This window comes from Spinacia oleracea, chromosome 5 (genome assembly GCF_020520425.1).
Source record: "Spinacia oleracea cultivar Varoflay chromosome 5, BTI_SOV_V1, whole genome shotgun sequence".
Lineage (NCBI taxonomy): Eukaryota > Viridiplantae > Streptophyta > Magnoliopsida > Caryophyllales > Amaranthaceae > Spinacia > Spinacia oleracea.
The window spans coordinates 115,486,205-115,501,057 of record NC_079491.1 but is presented as its reverse complement, the minus strand read 5'-3'; the positions used below and the strand labels follow the sequence as shown (position 1 = coordinate 115,501,057).

The 14,853-nt window shown below is 37.2% G+C and overlaps 2 long non-coding RNA genes across 2 annotated transcripts; both read left to right on the top strand.

The window, feature by feature from the left end:
- The first annotated feature begins 1,114 nt into the window (after positions 1-1,114).
- LOC130461159 (uncharacterized) lies at positions 1,115-3,809 on the top strand. The gene is made up of 4 exons (XR_008921549.1): positions 1,115-1,648; positions 1,750-1,838; positions 2,525-2,589; positions 3,586-3,809. It is a non-coding gene; the product is annotated as an uncharacterized lncRNA (long non-coding RNA).
- A 6,158-nt stretch (positions 3,810-9,967) lies between these two features.
- Positions 9,968-12,024, top strand: LOC130461160 (uncharacterized). Its single transcript, XR_008921550.1, has 3 exons — positions 9,968-10,032; positions 10,718-10,782; positions 11,779-12,024. It is a non-coding gene; the product is annotated as an uncharacterized lncRNA (long non-coding RNA).
- Positions 12,025-14,853: the final 2,829 nt, after the last annotated feature.

The following is a 14,853-nucleotide window of genomic DNA, read 5'->3' as shown; positions in this document are numbered from 1 at the left end:
TGACTTAAGGGTCATCACTTGAAGTGTCGACATATCCCTCACGTGTCATTGGGATTTGTCAACTGATAGTATAGAAACTTCCTCACTTTGTCATTGGAAGAATCTAAAAGTGCGTAGAAACTCCCTCACTTTTTCATTGGGAGTAGCTACAGAGTTTTTTGAAATCAAAGCTATAAAGTGTAATTGGGCCTGGCCAAGCCCAATCACGAGGTAAAACGTTATTAAAGATTCTCATTTTCAGGGCTAGCTAAACGAGAAAACCCCCTTGTTTTTATAGGACGTAAAACGAAGGAAAATCCAGCACATCGTTCTTTTTGGAAAAACGGAAAACCAATCCTTTAATTTTTGGAAAAAGGGAAAACCGAAAAAAGTTATCGCTGCAGCGACTAAGGACTTGCGCGGTTAGGGACGCAGACCCCGCCCGCTGAAGGTGGGCGAGCCTGTCCGCTGAGGGTGGACTCCCCGTCCAATAGAAGTGGATGAATCTGTTTTGATGTTTTGAAAATAAGGATCTACGCGGTTTGTGACGTAGACCCCGCCGGCTGAAGATGGCGAACCTGTCCGCTAAAGGTGGACACCCCGTCCGATAGAAGTGGACGAATCTGTTTTGAAATTTGTTTGTGATTTTTGAAAATAAGGACCTACGCGGTTTGTGACGCAGACCCCGCCGGCTGAAGATGGCGAGCCTGTTTGTGTTTTGAAGATCTCATTTTTTGAAAACTGAGGACCTGCGCGGTTAGTGACGCAGACCCCGCCCGCTGAAGGTGGGCCAGCCTGTCCGCTGAGGGTGGACTCCCCGTCCGATAGAAGTGGACGAATCTGTTTTGATATTTTGAAAATAAGGACCTACGCGGTTTGTGACGTAGACCCCGCCGGCTGAAGATGGCGAACCTGTCCGCTAAGGGTGGACACCCCGTCCGATAGAAGTGGACGAATCTGTTTTGAAATTTGTTTGTGCTTTTTGAAAATAAGGACCTACGCTGTAATCCCCCGTAAATTTATAAATTTTATTAATATATTTTAACGTATATTATTTATATTTAAATAGAATTTATGAATTTTAGTAATAAATATATAATTAACGTATATTTATTTTATTTACGTTCTAAATATTTAACGATTTATGAAATCAAAATAATTTTAGAATTTTACGTTGAAAAGAATTCGAATTACGAAATACATTGGAATTTAGAAAATAATCCTAACCCGATTTTGGATTCAAACAAACTCAATTCTAATTCCTAGCCCAAGTTGACAAAGCCCAAATAAATAAACCCAAAACTCCCCACACTTGTTGAGTTCACGTAAAACAAAAGAAACAAAAGCCAAAACCCTTCCCTTTCCAATTTCACGTGAAAATCAAGAAGCAAAACCCTCCTCTCTCATTCCCTCCTTCACGTGTAACCCTGTTGGCTGTGGTACCAGCCACCGCCGTCGACACAGTCGCGCCACCCGACCACCGTCGTTCCTCCTCCGCCATTCCGGTAAGCCTCCTCTTCTCCTTCTCCCTTTCCGTTTATCACTCCTCCTCTCCCCTTAATTGTGGCTTTCGTTTTTCGCACAACCACCACCGAGGACCACCAGCATTCGTCACTACGCCCAGCTACGCACCACCGTGTGCGGCTCTGCCACCAGCCGTCCTCCGTCGGTACCTCTTCCTCTTCCCTTTCGTTTTCTTTTGTTCCCTTTCGTTCCCCTTTCCCTTGTTGTTTATTCATCCTCCTCACTCGTGTTATGTTGTTGCGGCAGCCACCACCGCGCGCACCACCGCCCCATTGCCGCCGCGCCGCCGCGCCGCTTAACCACCTCCGGCCAGCCTTCTTTCCTTCTCTCTTTTGGTTATTTCTTAAACCCTAAGTAATTAAATGTTTTAATTATACTTTATCAATTTAATTTATGTTTTGATTGAATAAATTTATGATTTTTATGATTTAATTACTAATTTTCAGATTATATGTTGTCGAAATTAATTTAATTATTTTCAGATTTGTTAATTACGTTTAAATTAGGGTTTTAATGATTCCATCAAAAAAAAAAGGGTTTTAATGAAGTTTTATTAACTTAATTCATGTTTCGTGAATATAAATTATAAGTTTTTATGATTAAGTTAGATTTTCAGATTATACATTATGCTTAATTGGTAATTTAATTTTCAGATTACATAGTTGAATTGAAATAAGGAATTTAATTATTAAAGCATGGATTTTTTAAGGTTTTAATGTTCTAAAATCATAATAGAATGATTATACATTATTAAAGCTATTATTTTTATGATCTTAAGAATGTTAATTATGTTTTGGAATAGTTTGAAATTAGTTATGTTTCTGAAAATTTAAAGTACGATGTTTGCAAAGAGTTTTCAACGAATTTCAATCACTAATTTAATAATTATGATGCTAGGAAATCAAAGGTTTAAGTTTTGATATTGGGAAATGTTCTAAATATGTTTAGGATGCATTTATAATGCTTTGTTATGGTTTCCAATGATTAGGAATTGATTTAAGTACATTCTTGATTGTTTTAGGCGGAGAATTCTTTGTGGGCGACTTTTGAAAGTGTTAAAGTGGCCTATCAGTTTGTTTACACAAGGTACGTACATACCTGCGTGCTTGGAATGTGTGCTAATTGTTGAAATCATGTTGATATTATTGTTGAACTTGGTGATGTTGATATTATAGACAAACTTGGTTATATGGAATGTGTATGTTTAATACTGTTGGACAAACTTATTGAACTTGTTTTGCACTAAGAGAACTGTAACATGTTAGTATGGATTATTGGTACAAACATGTTGGTTGGGAACACTAGATTATTCTATATGATTGGTTTGGATCGATTGGTTGTTGTTCCCTTTTTAGCTTTTCACTACTTTATGAGGGCCGAGGACCTTGTTTAGTAAGTTGAAACTTTATACCCATATACAGGGTTGATCATGGTTAAAGGAAAGGTTGGGTAAATTGGAATGAGTCTCGATTGGTGCCTTTATGATCACGTACTTAATTCCAAGATAAAAACAGTTGTGAACGAATGTGGATTATATGCCTTATGTGATTGTTGAGTCATAACAGAGTATCAATTTGTAAATCATGTAAAGTGAAACTGAGTAGCAATAGCTTTAGACTGTGCACGTCTAAAGTGACGGACAAACAGGAGTTGGGGTTCATGGTGGTAGCCCATGGCCTTTTCTGGGACCGGATTGATCACCGTGTCCTATTTTTATTTAAATGTTCCTCGATATCGCAGGTCACTGAGGTTACGGAGTCGCGCCCGTACCTCGTCTTCCTTAGTGAAGACTTCTGGATGGACAACTCGGTCCATTGTCTATTTCAACTAAAATAATATTATTTCTAAAAGTCTAGCCTAGTCTAGTCTGGTCAAGTATGGTCGTCAAACTATCATGTTTTGTCTGCCCTTGTTTGTGTTCATTAGTATCATGTTAGGGTTGTTCGTTTAATAGAATCATGTTAGGATTATTATTGATTTAGTATGTAGTACTCAGCTTTGCTGATTACGTGCTTTTGCTTGTGCATGTTGATCATGGCTATGCCTTCTTGATCCTGTGATGACCCAATCTTTGGTGAGCAGTCTCTAAGGATCAATAAGCATTGTCCATCTGCAGGTTTGAAGATGTTGCATCATTGGGATCGGGAATAGAGAGCTTGTATTTAGTTTTGATTTGCTAAGTTGACTTGGGTTTGTTTAATTGGACTTTAAACTTGTCATACTATTTATATTTCCTTATTTTCGTTGGTTGATTTTTGGGACTAAACCTGTAATCGATTATTTATAAACCTAAAGTTAGTTTTATGTTTTCCGCTGCAAAGTTCTGAATAAGCCGTTACGTTTTCACACGGGCGATAATGCCTTGATAATTCTCTACGTTTATATTAAAAGGTTATTTTAGAAAAGAGAGAATTGTCGGGGTGTTACAAAGTGGTATCTAGAAGCTAAGGTTTTACTTTAATAAATTTTTAGGCGCCTAACTATCTAGCTATTTAAAATAAACTTCTTAAAAATCGAGCTTCCACGTATTATAGTGTTCAAAAATTGGTACTTTTTTTTGGGGGGGCCGATTTCCTTTTATCTTGTTTGAAAGTATATAATATTTCTTATTTAAGTTCGAAATCAAATTATTTATTCGAATTAAAGTGACTTTCGAAATTTTTATTCTTTTTCTTATTATTTATTATTCAAAAAAAAAAATGAGTACAATTTTTAGAAGTTCAATTTTTTTTTTAAAGTTGTTTCAAGAGTTAAAATTCGTTATTTAGGAAATATAAATCTTTTTCGAATTAAAAACTTTATTTTCGAATTTATTCGCTCACATTTCCTTAATTTATTATACTTAATTTATTTTATATTTATATTTATGTTACTATTTTATGTTATAATTTTCTTATATTATCGTTCTTTTACTTTGTCATTTAAATTATTTCAATGCTTTAGTTTATGAGAGATGGGTAGTATAAGAAGGGCATATAAGATAAAATTATATGTGCATTAGTAGCTAATCAATGCTAGCATAAGATATTGATTGTTATGTACGTGCGTGTGCTAATTGTTTAATGTTACATTTAAATGTGCATAAAGAATTGTTTGATTCCACCAAACTTATTGCATTATTGAACTTTGATTATGATTTGGTTGGAAAATCGTTAGTGAGACATGAAATTGTTTATTTCAGGAATGAAATGTTTCTTTCGAAGTATACCAACATAGGATCCTTCGAGAAACTCGATATAGAAACCCCTGACATTTACGTGAAGAAAATTGTGTTTGGATGTGAATATTATGCTAAAGTTCAAGGGCAACCTATCTTAATGAGAAAGGATATCATAGCAGCCACTATCATTAATTGTTTACCTAACAAATTTCCATACCTAGAACTCAAGGAAAAATTTAAAGACATGCATTCTGATAATGGAACTCGAAACTTGGCCAAGTATGGGACTTGGGATGGTAGATGGAAATATGATTCAGAAGTTCTGACCACCATTATTGAGGCGGCAGAAAGTGGGTTTAGAGACGGTAAAATCGTAGGGAGTCATGTTGGAGATGCAGTTACAGAAGAACCTATGGGAGTAAATATAAATAATGACCTAGAGGAAAATGATGTAGCTGTGGAGAATGAGAATGTAGATGTTGAGGCAGAGAATCCTAACCCAGCGGCCCATGAGCCAACCATTGAGATTTCTAGTGATTCAGATGAAGAACTCGAAAGTGAACAGGAGATGGCAAGTGAGCCTAATCAAGATGAAGACATGGAAGAAGATGCAAACCCTAAGGAAGACCTCGATGAAGACCCTGAAAAAGAGTTCGATGATCTTGAGATCTAAAGTTCACTCCGAAAACTTTCAGGAGCGATGGATAGGCAAGAGGCCACAAATATTTTGAAGTCATAAATAGTTAATTAGCTCTTTTATGTTTTAAAGAATAAGTAGCAAAGTTACAACAGTTTAAGGTTAAAGTTTATTGAAGTTTGAAATGTTCTTTATTATTTTGAAGGATGTAATAAACCTTTATGGAGTTAGCAATAAAAGTTAAAGTTTTCGAGGAAATGTTCTTTATTCTATTTTGAGGATTCCATAATACCCCAACCTTTAGGTAACACGTCATGGATTAATTTTTCTATTGGTTGCATACTCAGTGTGAATTGTGGATCAATTTAATTGCCACAATAATATTAAATGATTTGAGTACATAAAGGAAGTGAGGGCCAATCTAGACCCTCATGACCAATATGATTCAAAATGTTATGCCTTATGTGCAGTGTGTGAATGTCTTTCGTGAATTATTGAGGATGATTATTTTTCAATGATTATTGCATCTTGTAGACGATCGTTGCACCTTCGTAAACGATTGTCGTGCCTTCATAAATGATGTGTATTAATGTGAACATTGTTGGTTGAGGCGATCTTTATGGTCAATTCAAGTATTAAATTGTATGGGATGACGTATAGGTGATGTTTCGAACCTAAAGTAGAGTATACTAATTGCAGGTCGCGTTCTAGAATGGCCAACAACAATGATCTAGCCGTTGCTATTCGCCTCTTGGCGGAAAAGCTGACTCAGGAAAGAACTGGGCGCCCCAATTATGCAGGGGAAATGTTTGAAAGACTTGCTAGGGTTAAACCACCAAAGCCCAAGTGCTTGGGGGCTCGCGAAAAGTATACTCCAACAATGAGTGCGCAATTGAAATCACATTCCCGGACTACGTTATACGCCGCCCCATGTTTGGATGATCTCAAAAGAATAGGTTCGACCTCAGAAAAGGGTCGTCATTGACACTTGTACATGGTCCTCTGATCAAAGATCAAGTGGTGGCAAAAATCGAGCCATAAAGACTAGCTCAAAACCACGAATGCAGACGGTCGCAAGACAAAGGTCCGTCTGAACCCATTGTCAACCCACGTTCAGGTTACAACTAAATCCGAGCATCCCTCGAAAGAATTCGCTCTTGCAAGAATGAACAAAAGAAATTCTCAAAAAAAAGAAATCACGATGAAAAATAGGAAACTTGCCTATCTTAGTTGGCAAGATCACGTCACGAACCACGCGAGTTCCAAAACGAAAAACGAATTCAGGGACGTCCACCCTCAGCGGATGTGAGGGGGTCGAAAAAGCAGAGGCTAATGCGTGACCTTGTCCCTCGTGGGTGTGACGATTCTTTTTATTCAATCAAGTGTAATTGGATTTCCTGTGAGTATACACCCAATTGACTAGTAATATAGGAGTCGTCATTCAGTTTTTAACGACAATGAGAAAAACTGACAAAACCCGGTTATCGTGACATAAAGGGAGTGCAATTATGTTTGACAACGACGGCCGTAGGTTCCCTTGTGATCCCTGGTGTGGGGATCTCTCAATATACACCCGCAAGGTAGAGATTGAGGGTTCGGGGGACTGTAACTACCGAGAGGAGTACTTCGCTCGTTGATAACTCCAGAGGCAGGATATCCTTACTAGCTCAGCATAAATAATTGAAGGGACATGCGTTAACTATTAAACTAATCTGAGTTGATTTTAGCAATATGCAACATATAATACTAATTCGATCGTGATTATCTGATTTAAATAACATTAAGGGACCTAGCATGATAATCCGATTTCCCAAAAATATTATATTTGTTAGGCGTGATAGAACAATCAGATTAGGTTAGTTTAACAGTTCATAAAAAGGGCGAGGAAAGCAGTTAAACCATCGAAAAGGGACACATTACGACGCACCCTTGAGAGGTGCGTCACGGTTCTCAGAAAACTAACCACTTTGACTTTGCTATTTCTCCTTTTTATTTAACGAATCTCAATTATGGGACAGGATACGTTCTGTTCGATTTATGGATCAATTGCGACAGAACGCGTGAACAGTTTCGCAGCGAGATGCTTAGGCTAAGGGTTGGAGTCAATACTCAGAATATAATTGTGTGTTGTTGTGTGTTCTTTCACGTCGAAATTAGGGCCTATTTATAGGGAAGAGTTCGTGGAAAGATAGAATTGCAGAGTTCTAATCCACAAAGAATTAGGAAAAGAGACGTACCCAGGTATTTTCAGCGCCCAGGCCTGGGCGCCGAAGATTTCGGCGCCCAGAGCCAGGCGTTGAAAATAGGGTCTGGGCAGTTTTGTTTAGTCAGATTCGGATTCCTAAAATCCGTAGAGTTTGAGATTAATTTGAGTCTTTTAGCGCGTATCAATTTTATGACGGAATGCGTCTGGGCCCGTTACGAACTCTAGGTTCGTTAGGATTTTAATTAATACGTAACTCCTATTTCCGAATCCTATTAGGAATAGGATTCTCGCGGTTTTCTATCTCATTTAGGATTTATGTTGGAGTGCAACGCCTAATTCTGACAGGTTTCTATCTTTTATGATTTGCCACTTTTAGACGCTACCTTTTACGGCAGTTACTATTTTTAGCAGGTTTCCATAAATAGCAGGTTTCAGGTAAAATGAAATGGGGAATCGAGATTCATTTATTTTATAGGAGATGCGTTGTCAAGTGGAGATTTACGTTTTCATCATCGAACCTTTCCCTTGCGTGAATGGGGACAAAAGTAGGTGTCTACAGTTAGCCCCCACTTTGACTGAGTGTTGGAGTAAGACGATGGTCAAAGTTTTAGACGGAGTGCGTCACACAAGCCACGGTGTGTTGTGACCTGTTTTGCGAGGGTCTCACGAGCCCCCGAGTGATAACATTTGACTTAAGGGTCATCACTTGAAGTGTCGACATATCCCTCACGTGTCATTGGGATTTGTCAACTGATAGTATAGAAACTTCCTCACTTTGTCATTGGAAGAATCTAAAGGTGCGTAGAAACTCCCTCACTTTTTCATTGGGAGTAGCTACAGAGTTTTTTGAAATCAAAGCTATAAAGTGTAATTGGGCCTGGCCAAGCCCAATCACGAGGTAAAACGTTATTAAAGATTCTCATTTTCAGGGCTAGCTAAACGAGAAAACCCCCTTGTTTTTATAGGACGTAAAACGAAGGAAAATCCAGCACATCGTTCTTTTTGGAAAAACGGAAAACCAATCCTTTAATTTTTGGAAAAAGGGAAAACCGAAAAAAGTTATCGCTGCAGCGACTAAGGACTTGCGCGGTTAGGGACGCAGACCCCGCCCGCTGAAGGTGGGCGATCCTGTCCGCTGAGGGTGGACTCCCCGTCCAATAGAAGTGGATGAATCTGTTTTGATGTTTTGAAAATAAGGATCTACGCGGTTTGTGACGTAGACCCCGCCGGCTGAAGATGGCGAACCTGTCCGCTAAAGGTGGACACCCCGTCCGATAGAAGTGGACGAATCTGTTTTGAAATTTGTTTGTGCTTTTTGAAAATAAGGACCTACGCGGTTTGTGACGCAGACCCCGCCGGCTGAAGATGGCGAGCCTGTTTGTGTTTTGAAGATCTCATTTTTTGAAAACTGAGGACCTGCGCGGTTAGTGACGCAGACCCCGCCCGCTGAAGGTGGGCCAGCCTGTCCGCTGAGGGTGGACTCCCCGTCCGATAGAAGTGGACGAATCTGTTTTGATGTTTTGAAAATAAGGTCCTACGCGGTTTGTGACGTAGACCCCGCCGGCTGAAGATGGCGAACCTGTCCGCTAAGGGTGGACACCCCGTCCGATAGAAGTGGACGAATCTGTTTTGAAATTTGTTTGTGCTTTTTGAAAATAAGGACCTACGCTGTAATCCCCCGTAAATTTATAAATTTTATTAATATATTTTAACGTATATTATTTATATTTAAATAGAATTTATGAATTTTAGTAATAAATATATAATTAACGTATATTTATTTTATTTACGTTCTAAATATTTAACGATTTATGAAATCAAAATAATTTTAGAATTTTACGTTGAAAAGAATTCGAATTACGAAATACATTGGAATTTAGAAAATAATCCTAACCCGATTTTGGATTCAAACAAACTCAATTCTAATTCCTAGCCCAAGTTGACAAAGCCCAAATAAATAAACCCAAAACTCCCCACACTTGTTGAGTTCACGTAAAACAAAAGAAACAAAAGCCAAAACCCTTCCCTTTCCAATTTCACGTGAAAATCAAGAAGCAAAACCCTCCTCTCTCATTCCCTCCTTCACGTGTAACCCTGTTGGCTGTGGTACCAGCCACCGCCGTCGACACAGTCGCGCCACCCGACCACCGTCGTTCCTCCTCCGCCATTCCGGTAAGCCTCCTCTTCTCCTTCTCCCTTTCCGTTTATCACTCCTCCTCTCCCCTTAATTGTGGCTTTCGTTTTTCGCACAACCACCACCGAGGACCACCAGCATTCGTCACTACGCCCAGCTACGCACCACCGTGTGCGGCTCTGCCACCAGCCGTCCTCCGTCGGTACCTCTTCCTCTTCCCTTTCGTTTTCTTTTGTTCCCTTTCGTTCCCCTTTCCCTTGTTGTTTATTCATCCTCCTCACTCGTGTTATGTTGTTGCGGCAGCCACCACCGCGCGCACCAACGCCCCATTGCCGCCGCGCCGCCGCGCCGCTTAACCACCTCCGGCCAGCCTTCTTTCCTTCTCTCTTTTGGTTATTTCTTAAACCCTAAGTAATTAAATGTTTTAATTATACTTTATCAATTTAATTTATGTTTTGATTGAATAAATTTATGATTTTTATGATTTAATTACTAATTTTCAGATTATATGTTGTCGAAATTAATTTAATTATTTTCAGATTTGTTAATTACGTTTAAATTAGGGTTTTAATGATTCCATCAAAAAAAAAAGGGTTTTAATGAAGTTTTATTAACTTAATTCATGTTTCGTGAATATAAATTATAAGTTTTTATGATTAAGTTAGATTTTCAGATTATACATTATGCTTAATTGATAATTTAATTTTCAGATTACATAGTTGAATTGAAATAAGGAATTTAATTATTAAAGCATGGATTTTTAAGGTTTTAATGTTCTAAAATCATAATAGAATGATTATACATTATTAAAGCTATTATTTTTATGATCTTAAGAATGTTAATTATGTTTTGGAATAGTTTGAAATTAGTTATGTTTCTGAAAATTTAAAGTACGATGTTTGCAAAGAGTTTTCAACGAATTTCAATCACTAATTTAATAATTATGATGCTAGGAAATCAAAGGTTTAAGTTTTGATATTGGGAAATGTTCTAAATATGTTTAGGATGCATTTATAATGCTTTGTTATGGTTTCCAATGATTAGGAATTGATTTAAGTACATTCTTGATTGTTTTAGGCGGAGAATTCTTTGTGGGCGACTTTTGAAAGTGTTAAAGTGGCCTATCAGTTTGTTTACACAAGGTACGTACATACCTGCGTGCTTGGAATGTGTGCTAATTGTTGAAATCATGTTGATATTATTGTTGAACTTGGTGATGTTGATATTATAGACAAACTTGGTTATATGGAATGTGTATGTTTAATACTGTTGGACAAACTTATTGAACTTGTTTTGCACTAAGAGAACTGTAACATGTTAGTATGGATTATTGGTACAAACATGTTGGTTGGGAACACTAGATTATTCTATATGATTGGTTTGGATCGATTGGTTGTTGTTCCCTTTTTAGCTTTTCACTACTTTATGAGGGCCGAGGACCTTGTTTAGTAAGTTGAAACTTTATACCCATATACAGGGTTGATCATGGTTAAAGGAAAGGTTGGGTAAATTGGAATGAGTCTCGATTGGTGCCTTTATGATCACGTACTTAATTCCAAGATAAAAACAGTTGTGAACGAATGTGGATTATATGCCTTATGTGATTGTTGAGTCATAACAGAGTATCAATTTGTAAATCATGTAAAGTGAAACTGAGTAGCAATAGCTTTAGACTGTGCACGTCTAAAGTGACGGACAAACAGGAGTTGGGGTTCATGGTGGTAGCCCATGGCCTTTTCTGGGACCGGATTGATCACCGTGTCCTATTTTTATTTAAATGTTCCTCGATATCGCAGGTCACTGAGGTTACGGAGTCGCGCCCGTACCTCGTCTTCCTTAGTGAAGACTTCTGGATGGACAACTCGGTCCATTGTCTATTTCAACTAAAATAATATTATTGCTAAAAGTCTAGCCTAGTCTAGTCTGGTCAAGTATGGTCGTCAAACTATCATGTTTTGTCTGCCCTTGTTTGTGTTCATTAGTATCATGTTAGGGTTGTTCGTTTAATAGAATCATGTTAGGATTATTATTGATTTAGTATGTAGTACTCAGCTTTGCTGATTACGTGCTTTTGCTTGTGCATGTTGATCATGGCTATGCCTTCTTGATCCTGTGATGACCCAATCTTTGGTGAGCAGTCTCTAAGGATCAATAAGCATTGTCCATCTGCAGGTTTGAAGATGTTGCATCATTGGGATCGGGAATAGAGAGCTTGTATTTAGTTTTGATTTGCTAAGTTGACTTGGGTTTGTTTAATTGGACTTTAAACTTGTCATACTATTTATATTTCCTTATTTTCGTTGGTTGATTTTTGGGACTAAACCTGTAATCGATTATTTATAAACCTAAAGTTAGTTTTATGTTTTCCGCTGCAAAATTCTGAATAAGCCGTTACGTTTTCACACGGGCGATAATGCCTTGATAATTCTCTACGTTTATATTAAAAGGTTATTTTAGAAAAGAGAGAATTGTCGGGGTGTTACAAAGTGGTATCTAGAAGCTAAGGTTTTACTTTAATAAATTTTTAGGCGCCTAACTATCTAGCTATTTAAAATAAACTTCTTAAAAATCGAGCTTCCACGTATTATAGTGTTCAAAAATTGGTACTTTTTTTTGGGGGGGCCGATTTCCTTTTATCTTGTTTGAAAGTATATAATATTTCTTATTTAAGTTCGAAATCAAATTATTTATTCGAATTAAAGTGACTTTCGAAATTTTTATTCTTTTTCTTATTATTTATTATTCAAAAAAAAAAATGAGTACAATTTTTAGAAGTTCAATTTTTTTTTTAAAGTTGTTTCAAGAGTTAAAATTCGTTATTTAGGAAATATAAATCTTTTTCGAATTAAAAACTTTATTTTCGAATTTATTCGCTCACATTTCCTTAATTTATTATACTTAATTTATTTTATATTTATATTTATGTTACTATTTTATGTTATAATTTTCTTATATTATCGTTCTTTTACTTTGTCATTTAAATTATTTCAATGCTTTAGTTTATGAGAGATGGGTAGTATAAGAAGGGCATATAAGATAAAATTATATGTGCATTAGTAGCTAATCAATGCTAGCATAAGAAATTGATTGTTATGTACGTGCGTGTGCTAATTGTTTAATGTTACATTTAAATGTGCATAAAGAATTGTTTGATTCCACCAAACTTATTGCATTATTGAACTTTGATTATGATTTGGTTGGAAAATCGTTAGTGAGACATGAAATTGTTTATTTCAGGAATGAAATGTTTCTTTCGAAGTATACCAACATAGGATCCTTCGAGAAACTCGATATAGAAACCCCTGACATTTACGTGAAGAAAATTGTGTTTGGATGTGAATATTATGCTAAAGTTCAAGGGCAACCTATCTTAATGAGAAAGGATATCATAGCAGCCACTATCATTAATTGTTTACCTAACAAATTTCCATACCTAGAACTCAAGGAAAAATTTAAAGACATGCATTCTGATAATGGAACTCGAAACTTGGCCAAGTATGGGACTTGGGATGGTAGATGGAAATATGATTCAGAAGTTCTGACCACCATTATTGAGGCGGCAGAAAGTGGGTTTAGAGACGGTAAAATCGTAGGGAGTCATGTTGGAGATGCAGTTACAGAAGAACCTATGGGAGTAAATATAAATAATGACCTAGAGGAAAATGATGTAGCTGTGGAGAATGAGAATGTAGATGTTGAGGCAGAGAATCCTAACCCAGCGGCCCATGAGCCAACCATTGAGATTTCTAGTGATTCAGATGAAGAGCTCGAAAGTGAACAGGAGATGGCAAGTGAGCCTAATCAAGATGAAGACATGGAAGAAGATGCAAACCCTAAGGAAGACCTCGATGAAGACCCTGAAAAAGAGTTCGATGATCTTGAGATCTAAAGTTCACTCCGAAAACTTTCAGGAGCGATGGATAGGCAAGAGGCCACAAATATTTTGAAGTCATAAATAGTTAATTAGCTCTTTTATGTTTTAAAGAATAAGTAGCAAAGTTACAACAGTTTAAGGTTAAAGTTTATTGAAGTTTGAAATGTTCTTTATTATTTTGAAGGATGTAATAAACCTTTATGGAGTTAGCAATAAAAGTTAAAGTTTTCGAGGAAATGTTCTTTATTCTATTTTGAGGATTCCATAATACCCCAACCTTTAGGTAACACGTCATGGATTAATTTTTCTATTGGTTGCATACTCAGTGTGAATTGTGGATCAATTTAATTGCCACAATAATATTAAATGATTTGAGTACATAAAGGAAGTGAGGGCCAATCTAGACCCTCATGACCAATATGATTCAAAATGTTATGCCTTATGTGCAGTGTGTGAATGTCTTTCGTGAATTATTGAGGATGATTATTTTTCAATGATTATTGCATCTTGTAGACGATCGTTGCACCTTCGTAAACGATTGTCGTGCCTTCATAAATGATGTGTATTAATGTGAACATTGTTGGTTGAGGCGATCTTTATGGTCAATTCAAGTATTAAATTGTATGGGATGACGTATAGGTGATGTTTCGAACCTAAAGTAGAGTATACTAATTGCAGGTCGCGTTCTAGAATGGCCAACAACAATGATCTAGCCGTTGCTATTCGCCTCTTGGCGGAAAAGCTGACTCAGGAAAGAACTGGGCGCCCCAATTATGCAGGGGAAATGTTTGAAAGACTTGCTAGGGTTAAACCACCATACTTCAAGGGGCAATCAGACCCTACCTTCTTAGAAAATTGGATTAGGGAGTTTGAGAAACTGTTTAAGGCTGTGAGTTGCCCTAAGAGTATGAGAGTAGGTCAAGCTGTCCTTTACCTAAAAGATGAAGCCGATCTGTGGTGGAGAAAGAATGAAACTAGGCTAAGTACTGCCGAGGGATTTAATTGGGACTCATTTGTTGTTGCATTGAGGGAAAAGTTTTATCCTCCTTTTATAACAAAACGAAAAGCACAGGAATTCATAAACCTTGGGATGGGGAGTATGACCATCGCTGAATATTATAGCAAATTTATAGCGCTGTCGAAGTTTGCACCTGAGGTTGTAGCCACAGAGGAGATAAAGGCTCAGATGTTTGAGCAAGGGTTGACCAATGAGATCCAGTTGGGATTAAGTGGAGAAACCTTTACACCTTTAGAGAATGTGTATGAGAGAACTGCCCAATTTCATGGTTAACAGTCTAGAAGGGACAAGAAAAATGTTGTTGGGGAGAAAAGAAAAGAG